This window comes from Heptranchias perlo, chromosome 13 (genome assembly GCF_035084215.1).
Source record: "Heptranchias perlo isolate sHepPer1 chromosome 13, sHepPer1.hap1, whole genome shotgun sequence".
NCBI classification, from domain to species: domain Eukaryota; kingdom Metazoa; phylum Chordata; class Chondrichthyes; order Hexanchiformes; family Hexanchidae; genus Heptranchias; species Heptranchias perlo.
In genome coordinates this window covers 57,286,041-57,304,268 of record NC_090337.1, presented here as the reverse complement: position 1 = coordinate 57,304,268, position 18,228 = coordinate 57,286,041, and the positions used below count along the sequence as shown (strand labels likewise).

Below are 18,228 nucleotides of genomic sequence, written 5' to 3'. Positions count from 1 at the left end.
ACAAAGTCATGAACTCTGGCAACTTTTACGTGCTGATGACTGAATTGCTTGGCTCTGCTGTCTTTTTCTGGCAAACTGTTAATGTCAGAAGTAGCATTGGAAGTAATTCCCTGAGTAACGGAGCAGAATCAGCAGCCTTTGTGTGGAAGAAGTTTCATTCTATGACTCTGGTGCCCTTTTATCTGAGTAACACCACTGTCTGCAGTGGGATTGAAAGCCACAATACTAGAAAGCAATGTGGAATGCAGCAATGGAGGTAGGGTAAGAATGTAATTTTCTGTGTGTGCTGCCTTTTTTGTGTGGGAAAGGAGAAGTGTGATTTGAAATCTTATCGCTGAGGAAAGAGTTAGAATGTGGCAAGTTTTGTGAGGAAAAGAAGTCATTGTGTGAGTGGTGCCTTTCATTTCATAGTATCATAGTAGGTACAGCACAAGGGTGGCCATTCGGACCATCGTGCCTGTGACGGCTCTTTGAAAGAGCTGTCCAATTAGTCCCATTCCGTTGCCCTTTCCACATTGCCCGTCAAATTTTTTCCCTTCAAGTACTGATCTAATTCGCTTTTGTGGGCAAATGGCAATACCGCTGAGGCACTTGAAGCGGCCACATGCAAATTGAAGCAGAGTTGAGCAGGCTGTTTGACGCTGACGGCATTTGCGTGGATTAAAAAAAGGTAATGTCAGAAGTGGGATTTGAACCCACGCCCCTAGAAAGGGACCAGAATTCACCAACCTTTAGTAAGGTAAGGATAAACAGTCCTTGAGTCTGGCGCCTTAGACCACTCGGCCATCCTGACTGTGCAATGCTACAAGCGTGTCCTCCAAAATCTGTACCCTTACTGAGCTGCCTGGCACTGATTCCTCCCATGCAAACACAAAACACGCACCATTCGCTCTTCTTCTATGACTTTTCAGGCAGTGTCAGTCATAAAGTTGAGCATCCCTGCAGTGAAACCAACATTCATACACATATATTTCTCACAAAACCCGTATTTTACAACCTGTCCCTTACCATCGTCCTCGCCTACATTTCTGCTTTCTCAACTTGACAAAACACAAGCAGCACAGCTGCATTCAAACACAAGCCTTTCGAAAACAAACCACAATCCAACATTGATTCCAAGCAGCACTTTTCAGCCTCTCATTCTCGTGCCTTTCCTTTTCTCACAATACATTTACTTGATGTGACAAGTGCTATTTGGAGCCCGGCTCCCCAGAAAATCACCAGGCACTACCAAACTTTGTGAGGGGAAACAAGCCACTCTGCAGGTCTTGTGCCCTTGGCCTTAAGCATTAATCTGAGCACTGCCACCTGAACGGCCCGGCCTACAAAGTCATGAACTCTGGCAACTTTTACGTGCTGATGACTGAATTGCTTGGCTCTGCTGTCTTTTTCTGGCAAACTGTTAATGTCAGAAGTAGCATTGGAAGTAATTCCCTGAGTAACGGAGCAGAATCAGCAGCTTTTGTGTGGAAGAAGTTTCATTCTATGACTCTGGTGCCCTTTTATCTGAGTAACACCACTGTCTGCAGTGGGATTGAAAGCCACAATACTAGAAAGCAATGTGGAATGCAGCAATGGAGGTAGGGTAAGAATGTAATTTTCTGTGTGTGCTGCCTTTTTTGTGTGGGAAAGGAGAAGTGTGATTTGAAATCTTATCGCTGAGGAAAAAGTTAGAATGTGGCAAGTTTTGTGAGGAAAAGAAGTCATTGTGTGAGTGGTGCCTTTCATTTCATAGTATCATAGTAGGTACCGCACAAGGGTGGCCATTCGGACCATCGTGCCTGTGCCGGCTCTTTGAAAGAGCTGTCCAATTAGTCCCAATCCGTTGCCCTTTCCACATTGCCCGTCAAATTTTTTCCCTTCAAGTACTGATCTAATTCGCTTTTGTGGGCAAATGGCAATACCGCTGAGGTACTTGAAGCGGCCACATGCAAATTGAAGCAGAGTTGAGCAGGCAGTTTGACGCTGACGGCATTTGCGTGGATTAAAAAAAGCTAATGTCAGAAGTGGGATTTGAACCCACGCCCCTAGAAAGGGACCAGAATTCACCAACCTTTAGTAAGGTAAGGATAAACAGTCCTTGAGTCTGGCGCCTTAGACCACTCGGCCATCCTGACTGTGCAATGCTACAAGCGTGTCCTCCAAAATCTGTACCCTTACTGAGCTGCCTGGCACTGATTCCTCCCATGCAAACACAAAACACGCACCATTCGCTCTTCTTCTATGACTTTTCAGGCAGTGTCAGTCATAAAGTTGAGCATCCCTGCAGTGAAACCAACATTCATACACATATATTTCTCACAAAACCCGTATTTTACAACCTGTCCCTTACCATCGTCCTCGCCTACATTTCTGCTTTCTCAACTTGACAAAACACAAGCAGCACAGCTGCATTCAAACACAAGCCTTTCGAAAACAAACCACAATCCAACATTGATTCCAAGCAGCACTTTTCAGCCTCTCATTCTCGTGCCTTTCCTTTTCTCACAATACATTTACTTGATGTGACAAGTGCGATTTGGAGCCCGGCTCCCCAGAAAATCACCAGGCACTACCAAACTTTGTGAGGGGAAACAAGCCACTCTGCAGGTCTTGTGCCCTTGGCCTTAAGCATTAATCTGAGCACTGCCACCTGAACGGCCCGGCCTACAAAGTCATGAACTCTGGCAACTTTTACGTGCTGATGACTGAATTGCTTGGCTCTGCTGTCTTTTTCTGGCAAACTGTTAATGTCAGAAGTAGCATTGGAAGTAATTCCCTGAGTAACGGAGCAGAATCAGCAGCCTTTGTGTGGAAGAAGTTTCATTCTATGACTCTGGTGCCCTTTTATCTGAGTAACACCACTGTCTGCAGTGGGATTGAAAGCCACAATACTAGAAAGCAATGTGGAATGCAGCAATGGAGGTAGGGTAAGAATGTAATTTTCTGTGTGTGCTGCCTTTTTTGTGTGGGAAAGGAGAAGTGTGATTTGAAATCTTATCGCTGAGGAAAGAGTTAGAATGTGGCAAGTTTTGTGAGGAAAAGAAGTCATTGTGTGAGTGGTGCCTTTCATTTCATAGTATCATAGTAGGTACAGCACAAGGGTGGCCATTCGGACCATCGTGCCTGTGACGGCTCTTTGAAAGAGCTGTCCAATTAGTCCCATTCCGTTGCCCTTTCCACATTGCCCGTCAAATTTTTTCCCTTCAAGTACTGATCTAATTCGCTTTTGTGGGCAAATGGCAATACCGCTGAGGCACTTGAAGCGGCCACATGCAAATTGAAGCAGAGTTGAGCAGGCTGTTTGACGCTGACGGCATTTGCGTGGATTAAAAAAAGGTAATGTCAGAAGTGGGATTTGAACCCACGCCCCTAGAAAGGGACCAGAATTCACCAACCTTTAGTAAGGTAAGCATAAACAGTCCTTGAGTCTGGCGCCTTAGACAACTCGGCCATCCTGACTGTGCAATGCTACAAGCGTGTCCTCCAAAATCTGTACCCTTACTGAGCTGCCTGGCACTGATTCCTCCCATGCAAACACAAAACACGCACCATTCGCTCTTCTTCTATGACTTTTCAGGCAGTGTCAGTCATAAAGTTGAGCATCCCTGCAGTGAAACCAACATTCATACACATATATTTCTCACAAAACCCGTATTTTACAACCTGTCCCTTACCATCGTCCTCGCCTACATTTCTGCTTTCTCAACTTGACAAAACACAAGCAGCACAGCTGCATTCAAACACAAGCCTTTCGAAAACAAACCACAATCCAACATTGATTCCAAGCAGCACTTTTCAGCCTCTCATTCTCGTGCCTTTCCTTTTCTCACAATACATTTACTTGATGTGACAAGTGCTATTTGGAGCCCGGCTCCCCAGAAAATCACCAGGCACTACCAAACTTTGTGAGGGGAAACAAGCCACTCTGCAGGTCTTGTGCCCTTGGCCTTAAGCATTAATCTGAGCACTGCCACCTGAACGGCCCGGCCTACAAAGTCATGAACTCTGGCAACTTTTACGTGCTGATGACTGAATTGCTTGGCTCTGCTGTCTTTTTCTGGCAAACTGTTAATGTCAGAAGTAGCATTGGAAGTAATTCCCTGAGTAACGGAGCAGAATCAGCAGCTTTTGTGTGGAAGAAGTTTCATTCTATGACTCTGGTGCCCTTTTATCTGAGTAACACCACTGTCTGCAGTGGGATTGAAAGCCACAATACTAGAATGCAATGTGGAATGCAGCAATGGAGGTAGGGTAAGAATGTAATTTTCTGTGTGTGCTGCCTTTTTTGTGTGGGAAAGGAGAAGTGTGATTTGAAATCTTATCGCTGAGGAAAAAGTTAGAATGTGGCAAGTTTTGTGAGGAAAAGAAGTCATTGTGTGAGTGGTGCCTTTCATTTCATAGTATCATAGTAGGTACAGCACAAGGGTGGCCATTCGGACCATCGTGCCTGTGCCGGCTCTTTGAAAGAGCTGTCCAATTAGTCCCAATCCGTTGCCCTTTCCACATTGCCCGTCAAATTTTTTCCCTTCAAGTACTGATCTAATTCGCTTTTGTGGGCAAATGGCAATACCGCTGAGGTACTTGAAGCGGCCACATGCAAATTGAAGCAGAGTTGAGCAGGCAGTTTGACGCTGACGGCATTTGCGTGGATTAAAAAAAGCTAATGTCAGAAGTGGGATTTGAACCCACGCCCATAGAAAGGGACCAGAATTCACCAACCTTTAGTAAGGTAAGGATAAACAGTCCTTGAGTCTGGCGCCTTAGACCACTCGGCCATCCTGACTGTGCAATGCTACAAGCGTGTCCTCCAAAATCTGTACCCTTACTGAGCTGCCTGGCACTGATTCCTCCCATGCAAACACAAAACACGCACCATTCGCTCTTCTTCTATGACTTTTCAGGCAGTGTCAGTCATAAAGTTGAGCATCCCTGCAGTGAAACCAACATTCATACACATATATTTCTCACAAAACCCGTATTTTACAACCTGTCCCTTACCATCGTCCTCGCCTACATTTCTGCTTTCTCAACTTGACAAAACACAAGCAGCACAGCTGCATTCAAACACAAGCCTTTCGAAAACAAACCACAATCCAACATTGATTCCAAGCAGCACTTTTCAGCCTCTCATTCTCGTGCCTTTCCTTTTCTCACAATACATTTACTTGATGTGACAAGTGCGATTTGGAGCCCGGCTCCCCAGAAAATCACCAGGCACTACCAAACTTTGTGAGGGGAAACAAGCCACTCTGCAGGTCTTGTGCCCTTGGCCTTAAGCATTAATCTGAGCACTGCCACCTGAACGGCCCGGCCTACAAAGTCATGAACTCTGGCAACTTTTACGTGCTGATGACTGAATTGCTTGGCTCTGCTGTCTTTTTCTGGCAAACTGTTAATGTCAGAAGTAGCATTGGAAGTAATTCCCTGAGTAACGGAGCAGAATCAGCAGCCTTTGTGTGGAAGAAGTTTCATTCTATGACTCTGGTGCCCTTTTATCTGAGTAACACCACTGTCTGCAGTGGGATTGAAAGCCACAATACTAGAAAGCAATGTGGAATGCAGCAATGGAGGTAGGGTAAGAATGTAATTTTCTGTGTGTGCTGCCTTTTTTGTGTGGGAAAGGAGAAGTGTGATTTGAAATCTTATCGCTGAGGAAAAAGTTAGAATGTGGCAAGTTTTGTGAGGAAAAGAAGTCATTGTGTGAGTGGTGCCTTTCATTTCATAGTATCATAGTAGGTACAGCACAAGGGTGGCCATTCGGACCATCGTGCCTGTGCCGGCTCTTTGAAAGAGCTGTCCAATTAGTCCCAATCCGTTGCCCTTTCCACATTGCCCGTCAAATTTTTTCCCTTCAAGTACTGATCTAATTCGCTTTTGTGGGCAAATGGCAATACCGCTGAGGTACTTGAAGCGGCCACATGCAAATTGAAGCAGAGTTGAGCAGGCAGTTTGACGCTGACGGCATTTGCGTGGATTAAAAAAAGCTAATGTCAGAAGTGGGATTTGAACCCACGCCCCTAGAAAGGGACCAGAATTCACCAACCTTTAGTAAGGTAAGGATAAACAGTCCTTGAGTCTGGCGCCTTAGACCACTCGGCCATCCTGACTGTGCAATGCTACAAGCGTGTCCTCCAAAATCTGTACCCTTACTGAGCTGCCTGGCACTGATTCCTCCCATGCAAACACAAAACACGCACCATTCGCTCTTCTTCTATGACTTTTCAGGCAGTGTCAGTCATAAAGTTGAGCATCCCTGCAGTGAAACCAACATTCATACACATATATTTCTCACAAAACCCGTATTTTACAACCTGTCCCTTACCATCGTCCTCGCCTACATTTCTGCTTTCTCAACTTGACAAAACACAAGCAGCACAGCTGCATTCAAACACAAGCCTTTCGAAAACAAACCACAATCCAACATTGATTCCAAGCAGCACTTTTCAGCCTCTCATTCTCGTGCCTTTCCTTTTCTCACAATACATTTACTTGATGTGACAAGTGCTATTTGGAGCCCGGCTCCCCAGAAAATCACCAGGCACTACCAAACTTTGTGAGGGGAAACAAGCCACTCTGCAGGTCTTGTGCCCTTGGCCTTAAGCATTAATCTGAGCACTGCCACCTGAACGGCCCGGCCTACAAAGTCATGAACTCTGGCAACTTTTACGTGCTGATGACTGAATTGCTTGGCTCTGCTGTCTTTTTCTGGCAAACTGTTAATGTCAGAAGTAGCATTGGAAGTAATTCCCTGAGTAACGGAGCAGAATCAGCAGCCTTTGTGTGGAAGAAGTTTCATTCTATGACTCTGGTGCCCTTTTATCTGAGTAACACCACTGTCTGCAGTGGGATTGAAAGCCACAATACTAGAAAGCAATGTGGAATGCAGCAATGGAGGTCGGGTAAGAATGTAATTTTCTGTGTGTGCTGCCTTTTTTGTGTGGGAAAGGAGAAGTGTGATTTGAAATCTTATCGCTGAGGAAAAAGTTAGAATGTGGCAAGTTTTGTGAGGAAAAGAAGTCATTGTGTGAGTGGTGCCTTTCATTTCAAAGTATCATAGTAGGTACAGCACAAGGGTGGCCATTCGGACCATCTTGCCTGTGCCGGCTCTTTGAAAGAGCTGTCCAATTAGTCCCAATCCGTTGCCCTTTCCACATTGCCCGTCAAATTTTTTCCCTTCAAGTACTGATCTAATTCGCTTTTGTGGGCAAATGGCAATACCGCTGAGGTACTTGAAGCGGCCACATGCAAATTGAAGCAGAGTTGAGCAGGCAGTTTGACGCTGACGGCATTTGCGTGGATTAAAAAAAGCTAATGTCAGAAGTGGGATTTGAACCCACGCCCCTAGAAAGGGACCAGAATTCACCAACCTTTAGTAAGGTAAGGATAAACAGTCCTTGAGTCTGGCGCCTTAGACCACTCGGCCATCCTGACTGTGCAATGCTACAAGCGTGTCCTCCAAAATCTGTACCCTTACTGAGCTGCCTGGCACTGATTCCTCCCATGCAAACACAAAACACGCACCATTCGCTCTTCTTCTATGACTTTTCAGGCAGTGTCAGTCATAAAGTTGAGCATCCCTGCAGTGAAACCAACATTCATACACATATATTTCTCACAAAACCCGTATTTTACAACCTGTCCCTTACCATCGTCCTCGCCTACATTTCTGCTTTCTCAACTTGACAAAACACAAGCAGCACAGCTGCATTCAAACACAAGCCTTTCGAAAACAAACCACAATCCAACATTGATTCCAAGCAGCACTTTTCAGCCTCTCATTCTCGTGCCTTTCCTTTTCTCACAATACATTTACTTGATGTGACAAGTGCTATTTGGAGCCCGGCTCCCCAGAAAATCACCAGGCACTACCAAACTTTGTGAGGGGAAACAAGCCACTCTGCAGGTCTTGTGCCCTTGGCCTTAAGCATTAATCTGAGCACTGCCACCTGAACGGCCCGGCCTACAAAGTCATGAACTCTGGCAACTTTTACGTGCTGATGACTGAATTGCTTGGCTCTGCTGTCTTTTTCTGGCAAACTGTTAATGTCAGAAGTAGCATTGGAAGTAATTCCCTGAGTAACGGAGCAGAATCAGCAGCCTTTGTGTGGAAGAAGTTTCATTCTATGACTCTGGTGCCCTTTTATCTGAGTAACACCACTGTCTGCAGTGGGATTGAAAGCCACAATACTAGAAAGCAATGTGGAATGCAGCAATGGAGGTAGGGTAAGAATGTAATTTTCTGTGTGTGCTGCCTTTTTTGTGTGGGAAAGGAGAAGTGTGATTTGAAATCTTATCGCTGAGGAAAAAGTTAGAATGTGGCAAGTTTTGTGAGGAAAAGAAGTCATTGTGTGAGTGGTGCCTTTCATTTCATAGTATCATAGTAGGTACAGCACAAGGGTGGCCATTCGGACCATCGTGCCTGTGCCGGCTCTTTGAAAGAGCTGTCCAATTAGTCCCAATCCGTTGCCCTTTCCACATTGCCCGTCAAATTTTTTCCCTTCAAGTACTGATCGAATTCGCTTTTGTGGGCAAATGGCAATACCGCTGAGGTACTTGAAGCGGCCACATGCAAATTGAAGCAGAGTTGAGCAGGCAGTTTGACGCTGACGGCATTTGCGTGGATTAAAAATAGCTAATGTCAGAAGTGGGATTTGAACCCACGCCCCTGGAAAGGGACCAGAATTCCCCACCCTTTAGTAAGGTAAGGATAAACAGTCCTTGAGTCTGGCGCCTTAGACCACTCGGCCATCCTGACTGTGCAATGCTACAAGCGTGTCCTCCAAAATCTGTACCCTTACTGAGCTGCCTGGCACTGATTCCTCCCATGCAAACACAAAACACGCACCATTCGCTCTTCTTCTATGACTTTTCAGGCAGTGTCAGTCATAAAGTTGAGCATCCCTGCAGTGAAACCAACATTCATACACATATATTTCTCACAAAACCCGTATTTTACAACCTGTCCCTTACCATCGTCCTCGCCTACATTTCTGCTTTCTCAACTTGACAAAACACAAGCAGCACAGCTGCATTCAAACACAAGCCTTTCGAAAACAAACCACAATCCAACATTGATTCCAAGCAGCACTTTTCAGCCTCTCATTCTCGTGCCTTTCCTTTTCTCACAATACATTTACTTGATGTGACAAGTGCGATTTGGAGCCCGGCTCCCCAGAAAATCACCAGGCACTACCAAACTTTGTGAGGGGAAACAAGCCACTCTGCAGGTCTTGTGCCCTTGGCCTTAAGCATTAATCTGAGCACTGCCACCTGAACGGCCCGGCCTACAAAGTCATGAACTCTGGCAACTTTTACGTGCTGATGACTGAATTGCTTGGCTCTGCTGTCTTTTTCTGGCAAACTGTTAATGTCAGAAGTAGCATTGGAAGTAATTCCCTGAGTAACGGAGCAGAATCAGCAGCCTTTGTGTGGAAGAAGTTTCATTCTATGACTCTGGTGCCCTTTTATCTGAGTAACACCACTGTCTGCAGTGGGATTGAAAGCCACAATACTAGAAAGCAATGTGGAATGCAGCAATGGAGGTAGGGTAAGAATGTAATTTTCTGTGTGTGCTGCCTTTTTTGTGTGGGAAAGGAGAAGTGTGATTTGAAATCTTATCGCTGAGGAAAAAGTTAGAATGTGGCAAGTTTTGTGAGGAAAAGAAGTCATTGTGTGAGTGGTGCCTTTCATTTCATAGTATCATAGTAGGTACAGCACAAGGGTGGCCATTCGGACCATCGTGCCTGTGCCGGCTCTTTGAAAGAGCTGTCCAATTAGTCCCAATCCGTTGCCCTTTCCACATTGCCCGTCAAATTTTTTCCCTTCAAGTACTGATCTAATTCGCTTTTGTGGGCAAATGGCAATACCGCTGAGGCACTTGAAGCGGCCACATGCAAATTGAAGCAGAGTTGAGCAGGCAGTTTGACGCTGACGGCATTTGCGTGGATTAAAAATAGCTAATGTCAGAAGTGGGATTTGAACCCACGCCCCTAGAAAGGGACCAGAATTCACCACCCTTTAGTAAGGTAAGGATAAACAGTCCTTGAGTCTGGCGCCTTAGACCACTCGGCCATCCTGACTGTGCAATGCTACAAGCGTGTCCTCCAAAATCTGTACCCTTACTGAGCTGCCTGGCACTGATTCCTCCCATGCAAACACAAAACACGCACCATTCGCTCTTCTTCTATGACTTTTCAGGCAGTGTCAGTCATAAAGTTGAGCATCCCTGCAGTGAAACCAACATTCATACACATATATTTCTCACAAAACCCGTATTTTACAACCTGTCCCTTACCATCGTCCTCGCCTACATTTCTGCTTTCTCAACTTGACAAAACACAAGCAGCACAGCTGCATTCAAACACAAGCCTTTCGAAAACAAACCACAATCCAACATTGATTCCAAGCAGCACTTTTCAGCCTCTCATTCTCGTGCCTTTCCTTTTCTCACAATACATTTACTTGATGTGACAAGTGCTATTTGGAGCCCGGCTCCCCAGAAAATCACCAGGCACTACCAAACTTTGTGAGGGGAAACAAGCCACTCTGCAGGTCTTGTGCCCTTGGCCTTAAGCATTAATCTGAGCACTGCCACCTGAACGGCCCGGCCTACAAAGTCATGAACTCTGGCAACTTTTACGTGCTGATGACTGAATTGCTTGGCTCTGCTGTCTTTTTCTGGCAAACTGTTAATGTCAGAAGTAGCATTGGAAGTAATTCCCTGAGTAACGGAGCAGAATCAGCAGCCTTTGTGTGGAAGAAGTTTCATTCTATGACTCTGGTGCCCTTTTATCTGAGTAACACCACTGTCTGCAGTGGGATTGAAAGCCACAATACTAGAAAGCAATGTGGAATGCAGCAATGGATGTCGGGTAAGAATTTAATTTTCTGTGTGTGCTGCCTTTTTTGTGTGGGAAAGGAGAAGTGTGATTTGAAATCTTATCGCTGAGGAAAAAGTTAGAATGTGGCAAGTTTTGTGAGGAAAAGAAGTCATTGTGTGAGTGGTGCCTTTCATTTCAAAGTATCATAGTAGGTACAGCACAAGGGTGGCCATTCGGACCATCGTGCCTGTGCCGGCTCTTTGAAAGAGCTGTCCAATTAGTCCCAATCCGTTGCCCTTTCCACATTGCCCGTCAAATTTTTTCCCTTCAAGTACTGATCTAATTCGCTTTTGTGGGCAAATGGCAATACCGCTGAGGTACTTGAAGCGGCCACATGCAAATTGAAGCAGAGTTGAGCAGGCAGTTTGACGCTGACGGCATTTGCGTGGATTAAAAAAAGCTAATGTCAGAAGTGGGATTTGAACCCACGCCCCTAGAAAGGGACCAGAATTCACCAACCTTTAGTAAGGTAAGGATAAACAGTCCTTGAGTCTGGCGCCTTAGACCACTCGGCCATCCTGACTGTGCAATGCTACAAGCGTGTCCTCCAAAATCTGTACCCTTACTGAGCTGCCTGGCACTGATTCCTCCCATGCAAACACAAAACACGCACCATTCGCTCTTCTTCTATGACTTTTCAGGCAGTGTCAGTCATAAAGTTGAGCATCCCTGCAGTGAAACCAACATTCATACACATATATTTCTCACAAAACCCGTATTTTACAACCTGTCCCTTACCATCGTCCTCGCCTACATTTCTGCTTTCTCAACTTGACAAAACACAAGCAGCACAGCTGCATTCAAACACAAGCCTTTCGAAAACAAACCACAATCCAACATTGATTCCAAGCAGCACTTTTCAGCCTCTCATTCTCGTGCCTTTCCTTTTCTCACAATACATTTACTTGATGTGACAAGTGCTATTTGGAGCCCGGCTCCCCAGAAAATCACCAGGCACTACCAAACTTTGTGAGGGGAAACAAGCCACTCTGCAGGTCTTGTGCCCTTGGCCTTAAGCATTAATCTGAGCACTGCCACCTGAACGGCCCGGCCTACAAAGTCATGAACTCTGGCAACTTTTACGTGCTGATGACTGAATTGCTTGGCTCTGCTGTCTTTTTCTGGCAAACTGTTAATGTCAGAAGTAGCATTGGAAGTAATTCCCTGAGTAACGGAGCAGAATCAGCAGCCTTTGTGTGGAAGAAGTTTCATTCTATGACTCTGGTGCCCTTTTATCTGAGTAACACCACTGTCTGCAGTGGGATTGAAAGCCACAATACTAGAAAGCAATGTGGAATGCAGCAATGGAGGTAGGGTAAGAATGTAATTTTCTGTGTGTGCTGCCTTTTTTGTGTGGGAAAGGAGAAGTGTGATTTGAAATCTTATCGCTGAGGAAAGAGTTAGAATGTGGCAAGTTTTGTGAGGAAAAGAAGTCATTGTGTGAGTGGTGCCTTTCATTTCATAGTATCATAGTAGGTACAGCACAAGGGTGGCCATTCGGACCATCGTGCCTGTGACGGCTCTTTGAAAGAGCTGTCCAATTAGTCCCATTCCGTTGCCCTTTCCACATTGCCCGTCAAATTTTTTCCCTTCAAGTACTGATCTAATTCGCTTTTGTGGGCAAATGGCAATACCGCTGAGGTACTTGAAGCGGCCACATGCAAATTGAAGCAGAGTTGAGCAGGCTGTTTGACGCTGACGGCATTTGCGTGGATTAAAAAAAGCTAATGTCAGAAGTGGGATTTGAACCCACGCCCCTCGAAAGGGACCAGAATTCACCAACCTTTAGTAAGGTAAGGATAAACAGTCCTTGAGTCTGGCGCCTTAGACCACTCGGCCATCCTGACTGTGCAATGCTACAAGCGTGTCCTCCAAAATCTGTACCCTTACTGAGCTGCCTGGCACTGATTCCTCCCATGCAAACACAAAACACGCACCATTCGCTCTTCTTCTATGACTTTTCAGGCAGTGTCAGTCATAAAGTTGAGCATCCCTGCAGTGAAACCAACATTCATACACATATATTTCTCACAAAACCCGTATTTTACAACCTGTCCCTTACCATCGTCCTCGCCTACATTTCTGCTTTCTCAACTTGACAAAACACAAGCAGCACAGCTGCATTCAAACACAAGCCTTTCGAAAACAAACCACAATCCAACATTGATTCCAAGCAGCACTTTTCAGCCTCTCATTCTCGTGCCTTTCCTTTTCTCACAATACATTTACTTGATGTGACAAGTGCTATTTGGAGCCCGGCTCCCCAGAAAATCACCAGGCACTACCAAACTTTGTGAGGGGAAACAAGCCACTCTGCAGGTCTTGTGCCCTTGGCCTTAAGCATTAATCTGAGCACTGCCACCTGAACGGCCCGGCCTACAAAGTCATGAACTCTGGCAACTTTTACGTGCTGATGACTGAATTGCTTGGCTCTGCTGTCTTTTTCTGGCAAACTGTTAATGTCAGAAGTAGCATTGGAAGTAATTCCCTGAGTAACGGAGCAGAATCAGCAGCCTTTGTGTGGAAGAAGTTTCATTCTATGACTCTGGTGCCCTTTTATCTGAGTAACACCACTGTCTGCAGTGGGATTGAAAGCCACAATACTAGAAAGCAATGTGGAATGCAGCAATGGAGGTAGGGTAAGAATGTAATTTTCTGTGTGTGCTGCCTTTTTTGTGTGGGAAAGGAGAAGTGTGATTTGAAATCTTATCGCTGAGGAAAGAGTTAGAATGTGGCAAGTTTTGTGAGGAAAAGAAGTCATTGTGTGAGTGGTGCCTTTCATTTCATAGTATCATAGTAGGTACAGCACAAGGGTGGCCATTCGGACCATCGTGCCTGTGACGGCTCTTTGAAAGAGCTGTCCAATTAGTCCCATTCCGTTGCCCTTTCCACATTGCCCGTCAAATTTTTTCCCTTCAAGTACTGATCTAATTCGCTTTTGTGGGCAAATGGCAATACCGCTGAGGTACTTGAAGCGGCCACATGCAAATTGAAGCAGAGTTGAGCAGGCTGTTTGACGCTGACGGCATTTGCGTGGATTAAAAAAAGCTAATGTCAGAAGTGGGATTTGAACCCACGCCCCTAGAAAGGGACCAGAATTCACCAACCTTTAGTAAGGTAAGGATAAACAGTCCTTGAGTCTGGCGCCTTAGACCACTCGGCCATCCTGACTGTGCAATGCTACAAGCGTGTCCTCCAAAATCTGTACCCTTACTGAGCTGCCTGGCACTGATTCCTCCCATGCAAACACAAAACACGCACCATTCGCTCTTCTTCTATGACTTTTCAGGCAGTGTCAGTCATAAAGTTGAGCATCCCTGCAGTGAAACCAACATTCATACACATATATTTCTCACAAAACCCGTATTTTACAACCTGTCCCTTACCATCGTCCTCGCCTACATTTCTGCTTTCTCAACTTGACAAAACACAAGCAGCACAGCTGCATTCAAACACAAGCCTTTCGAAAACAAACCACAATCCAACATTGATTCCAAGCAGCACTTTTCAGCCTCTCATTCTCGTGCCTTTCCTTTTCTCACAATACATTTACTTGATGTGACAAGTGCTATTTGGAGCCCGGCTCCCCAGAAAATCACCAGGCACTACCAAACTTTGTGAGGGGAAACAAGCCACTCTGCAGGTCTTGTGCCCTTGGCCTTAAGCATTAATCTGAGCACTGCCACCTGAACGGCCCGGCCTACAAAGTCATGAACTCTGGCAACTTTTACGTGCTGATGACTGAATTGCTTGGCTCTGCTGTCTTTTTCTGGCAAACTGTTAATGTCAGAAGTAGCATTGGAAGTAATTCCCTGAGTAACGGAGCAGAATCAGCAGCCTTTGTGTGGAAGAAGTTTCATTCTATGACTCTGGTGCCCTTTTATCTGAGTAACACCACTGTCTGCAGTGGGATTGAAAGCCACAATACTAGAAAGCAATGTGGAATGCAGCAATGGAGGTAGGGTAAGAATGTAATTTTCTGTGTGTGCTGCCTTTTTTGTGTGGGAAAGGAGAAGTGTGATTTGAAATCTTATCGCTGAGGAAAGAGTTAGAATGTGGCAAGTTTTGTGAGGAAAAGAAGTCATTGTGTGAGTGGTGCCTTTCATTTCATAGTATCATAGTAGGTACAGCACAAGGGTGGCCATTCGGACCATCGTGCCTGTGACGGCTCTTTGAAAGAGCTGTCCAATTAGTCCCATTCCGTTGCCCTTTCCACATTGCCCGTCAAATTTTTTCCCTTCAAGTACTGATCTAATTCGCTTTTGTGGGCAAATGGCAATACCGCTGAGGCACTTGAAGCGGCCACATGCAAATTGAAGCAGAGTTGAGCAGGCTGTTTGACGCTGACGGCATTTGCGTGGATTAAAAAAAGCTAATGTCAGAAGTGGGATTTGAACCCACGCCCCTAGAAAGGGACCAGAATTCACCAACCTTTAGTAAGGTAAGGATAAACAGTCCTTGAGTCTGGCGCCTTAGACCACTCGGCCATCCTGACTGTGCAATGCTACAAGCGTGTCCTCCAAAATCTGTACCCTTACTGAGCTGCCTGGCACTGATTCCTCCCATGCAAACACAAAACACGCACCATTCGCTCTTCTTCTATGACTTTTCAGGCAGTGTCAGTCATAAAGTTGAGCATCCCTGCAGTGAAACCAACATTCATACACATATATTTCTCACAAAACCCGTATTTTACAACCTGTCCCTTACCATCGTCCTCGCCTACATTTCTGCTTTCTCAACTTGACAAAACACAAGCAGCACAGCTGCATTCAAACACAAGCCTTTCGAAAACAAACCACAATCCAACATTGATTCCAAGCAGCACTTTTCAGCCTCTCATTCTCGTGCCTTTCCTTTTCTCACAATACATTTACTTGATGTGACAAGTGCTATTTGGAGCCCGGCTCCCCAGAAAATCACCAGGCACTACCAAACTTTGTGAGGGGAAACAAGCCACTCTGCAGGTCTTGTGCCCTTGGCCTTAAGCATTAATCTGAGCACTGCCACCTGAACGGCCCGGCCTACAAAGTCATGAACTCTGGCAACTTTTACGTGCTGATGACTGAATTGCTTGGCTCTGCTGTCTTTTTCTGGCAAACTGTTAATGTCAGAAGTAGCATTGGAAGTAATTCCCTGAGTAACGGAGCAGAATCAGCAGCCTTTGTGTGGAAGAAGTTTCATTCTATGACTCTGGTGCCCTTTTATCTGAGTAACACCACTGTCTGCAGTGGGATTGAAAGCCACAATACTAGAAAGCAATGTGGAATGCAGCAATGGAGGTAGGGTAAGAATGTAATTTTCTGTGTGTGCTGCCTTTTTTGTGTGGGAAAGGAGAAGTGTGATTTGAAATCTTATCGCTGAGGAAAGAGTTAGAATGTGGCAAGTTTTGTGAGGAAAAGAAGTCATTGTGTGAGTGGTGCCTTTCATTTCATAGTATCATAGTAGGTACAGCACAAGGGTGGCCATTCGGACCATCGTGCCTGTGACGGCTCTTTGAAAGAGCTGTCCAATTAGTCCCATTCCGTTGCCCTTTCCACATTGCCCGTCAAATTTTTTGCCTTCAAGTACTGATCTAATTCGCTTTTGTGGGCAAATGGCAATACCGCTGAGGTACTTGAAGCGGCCACATGCAAATTGAAGCAGAGTTGAGCAGGCTGTTTGACGCTGACGGCATTTGCGTGGATTAAAAAAAGGTAATGTCAGAAGTGGGATTTGAACCCACGCCCCTAGAAAGGGACCAGAATTCACCAACCTTTAGTAAGGTAAGGATAAACAGTCCTTGAGTCTGGCGCCTTAGACCACTCGGCCATCCTGACTGTGCAATGCTACAAGCGTGTCCTCCAAAATCTGTACCCTTACTGAGCTGCCTGGCACTGATTCCTCCCATGCAAACACAAAACACGCACCATTCGCTCTTCTTCTATGACTTTTCAGGCAGTGTCAGTCATAAAGTTGAGCATCCCTGCAGTGAAACCAACATTCATACACATATATTTCTCACAAAACCCGTATTTTACAACCTGTCCCTTACCATCGTCCTCGCCTACATTTCTGCTTTCTCAACTTGACAAAACACAAGCAGCACAGCTGCATTCAAACACAAGCCTTTCGAAAACAAACCACAATCCAACATTGATTCCAAGCAGCACTTTTCAGCCTCTCATTCTCGTGCCTTTCCTTTTCTCACAATACATTTACTTGATGTGACAAGTGCTATTTGGAGCCCGGCTCCCCAGAAAATCACCAGGCACTACCAAACTTTGTGAGGGGAAACAAGCCACTCTGCAGGTCTTGTGCCCTTGGCCTTAAGCATTAATCTGAGCACTGCCACCTGAACGGCCCGGCCTACAAAGTCATGAACTCTGGCAACTTTTACGTGCTGATGACTGAATTGCTTGGCTCTGCTGTCTTTTTCTGGCAAACTGTTAATGTCAGAAGTAGCATTGGAAGTAATTCCCTGAGTAACGGAGCAGAATCAGCAGCCTTTGTGTGGAAGAAGTTTCATTCTATGACTCTGGTGCCCTTTTATCTGAGTAACACCACTGTCTGCAGTGGGATTGAAAGCCACAATACTAGAAAGCAATGTGGAATGCAGCAATGGAGGTAGGGTAAGAATGTAATTTTCTGTGTGTGCTGCCTTTTTTGTGTGGGAAAGGAGAAGTGTGATTTGAAATCTTATCGCTGAGGAAAGAGTTAGAATGTGGCAAGTTTTGTGAGGAAAAGAAGTCATTGTGTGAGTGGTGCCTTTCATTTCATAGTATCATAGTAGGTACAGCACAAGGGTGGCCATTCGGACCATCGTGCCTGTGACGGCTCTTTGAAAGAGCTGTCCAATTAGTCCCATTCCGTTGCCCTTTCCACATTGCCCGTCAAATTTTTTCCCTTCAAGTACTGATCTAATTCGCTTTTGTGGGCAAATGGCAATACCGCTGAGGTACTTGAAGCGGCCACATGCAAATTGAAGCAGAGTTGAGCAGGCTGTTTGACGCTGACGGCATTTGCGTGGATTAAAAAAAGGTAATGTCAGAAGTGGGATTTGAACCCACGCCCCTAGAAAGGGACCAAAATTCACCAACCTTTAGTAAGGTAAGGATAAACAGTCCTTGAATCTGGCGCCTTAGACCACTCGGCCATCCTGACTGTGCAATGCTACAAGCGTGTCCTCCAAAATCTGTACCCTTACTGAGCTGCCTGGCACTGATTCCTCCCATGCAAACACAAAACACGCACCATTCGCTCTTCTTCTATGACTTTTCAGGCAGTGTCAGTCATAAAGTTGAGCATCCCTGCAGTGAAACCAACATTCATACACATATATTTCTCACAAAACCCGTATTTTACAACCTGTCCCTTACCATCGTCC

The 18,228-nt window shown here is 45.5% G+C and overlaps 14 non-coding genes across 14 annotated transcripts; all 14 read right to left on the bottom strand.

Annotated features, from left to right (window-relative positions):
- Positions 1 to 674: 674 nt before the first annotated feature.
- On the bottom strand, positions 675 to 793 carry trnal-caa (transfer RNA leucine (anticodon CAA)). The gene is made up of 2 exons: positions 756 to 793; positions 675 to 720 (listed from the first exon to the last, which is right to left on the bottom strand). It is a non-coding gene; the product is annotated as a tRNA-Leu (tRNA).
- Positions 794 to 1,998: 1,205 nt separating this feature from the next.
- On the bottom strand, positions 1,999 to 2,117 carry trnal-caa (transfer RNA leucine (anticodon CAA)). Its single transcript has 2 exons — positions 2,080 to 2,117; positions 1,999 to 2,044 (listed from the first exon to the last, which is right to left on the bottom strand). It is a non-coding gene; the product is annotated as a tRNA-Leu (tRNA).
- A 1,205-nt stretch (positions 2,118 to 3,322) lies between these two features.
- Positions 3,323 to 3,441, bottom strand: trnal-caa (transfer RNA leucine (anticodon CAA)). The gene is made up of 2 exons: positions 3,404 to 3,441; positions 3,323 to 3,368 (listed from the first exon to the last, which is right to left on the bottom strand). It is a non-coding gene; the product is annotated as a tRNA-Leu (tRNA).
- A 1,205-nt stretch (positions 3,442 to 4,646) lies between these two features.
- On the bottom strand, positions 4,647 to 4,765 carry trnal-caa (transfer RNA leucine (anticodon CAA)). Its single transcript has 2 exons — positions 4,728 to 4,765; positions 4,647 to 4,692 (listed from the first exon to the last, which is right to left on the bottom strand). It is a non-coding gene; the product is annotated as a tRNA-Leu (tRNA).
- Positions 4,766 to 5,970: 1,205 nt separating this feature from the next.
- trnal-caa (transfer RNA leucine (anticodon CAA)) lies at positions 5,971 to 6,089 on the bottom strand. The gene is made up of 2 exons: positions 6,052 to 6,089; positions 5,971 to 6,016 (listed from the first exon to the last, which is right to left on the bottom strand). It is a non-coding gene; the product is annotated as a tRNA-Leu (tRNA).
- A 1,205-nt stretch (positions 6,090 to 7,294) lies between these two features.
- trnal-caa (transfer RNA leucine (anticodon CAA)) lies at positions 7,295 to 7,413 on the bottom strand. The gene is made up of 2 exons: positions 7,376 to 7,413; positions 7,295 to 7,340 (listed from the first exon to the last, which is right to left on the bottom strand). It is a non-coding gene; the product is annotated as a tRNA-Leu (tRNA).
- Positions 7,414 to 8,618: 1,205 nt separating this feature from the next.
- trnal-caa (transfer RNA leucine (anticodon CAA)) lies at positions 8,619 to 8,737 on the bottom strand. The gene is made up of 2 exons: positions 8,700 to 8,737; positions 8,619 to 8,664 (listed from the first exon to the last, which is right to left on the bottom strand). It is a non-coding gene; the product is annotated as a tRNA-Leu (tRNA).
- Positions 8,738 to 9,942: 1,205 nt separating this feature from the next.
- trnal-caa (transfer RNA leucine (anticodon CAA)) lies at positions 9,943 to 10,061 on the bottom strand. The gene is made up of 2 exons: positions 10,024 to 10,061; positions 9,943 to 9,988 (listed from the first exon to the last, which is right to left on the bottom strand). It is a non-coding gene; the product is annotated as a tRNA-Leu (tRNA).
- Positions 10,062 to 11,266: 1,205 nt separating this feature from the next.
- On the bottom strand, positions 11,267 to 11,385 carry trnal-caa (transfer RNA leucine (anticodon CAA)). Its single transcript has 2 exons — positions 11,348 to 11,385; positions 11,267 to 11,312 (listed from the first exon to the last, which is right to left on the bottom strand). It is a non-coding gene; the product is annotated as a tRNA-Leu (tRNA).
- A 1,205-nt stretch (positions 11,386 to 12,590) lies between these two features.
- Positions 12,591 to 12,709, bottom strand: trnal-caa (transfer RNA leucine (anticodon CAA)). Its single transcript has 2 exons — positions 12,672 to 12,709; positions 12,591 to 12,636 (listed from the first exon to the last, which is right to left on the bottom strand). It is a non-coding gene; the product is annotated as a tRNA-Leu (tRNA).
- Positions 12,710 to 13,914: 1,205 nt separating this feature from the next.
- Positions 13,915 to 14,033, bottom strand: trnal-caa (transfer RNA leucine (anticodon CAA)). The gene is made up of 2 exons: positions 13,996 to 14,033; positions 13,915 to 13,960 (listed from the first exon to the last, which is right to left on the bottom strand). It is a non-coding gene; the product is annotated as a tRNA-Leu (tRNA).
- Positions 14,034 to 15,238: 1,205 nt separating this feature from the next.
- On the bottom strand, positions 15,239 to 15,357 carry trnal-caa (transfer RNA leucine (anticodon CAA)). Its single transcript has 2 exons — positions 15,320 to 15,357; positions 15,239 to 15,284 (listed from the first exon to the last, which is right to left on the bottom strand). It is a non-coding gene; the product is annotated as a tRNA-Leu (tRNA).
- A 1,205-nt stretch (positions 15,358 to 16,562) lies between these two features.
- trnal-caa (transfer RNA leucine (anticodon CAA)) lies at positions 16,563 to 16,681 on the bottom strand. Its single transcript has 2 exons — positions 16,644 to 16,681; positions 16,563 to 16,608 (listed from the first exon to the last, which is right to left on the bottom strand). It is a non-coding gene; the product is annotated as a tRNA-Leu (tRNA).
- Positions 16,682 to 17,886: 1,205 nt separating this feature from the next.
- On the bottom strand, positions 17,887 to 18,005 carry trnal-caa (transfer RNA leucine (anticodon CAA)). Its single transcript has 2 exons — positions 17,968 to 18,005; positions 17,887 to 17,932 (listed from the first exon to the last, which is right to left on the bottom strand). It is a non-coding gene; the product is annotated as a tRNA-Leu (tRNA).
- Between the last annotated feature and the right edge of the window lie 223 nt (positions 18,006 to 18,228).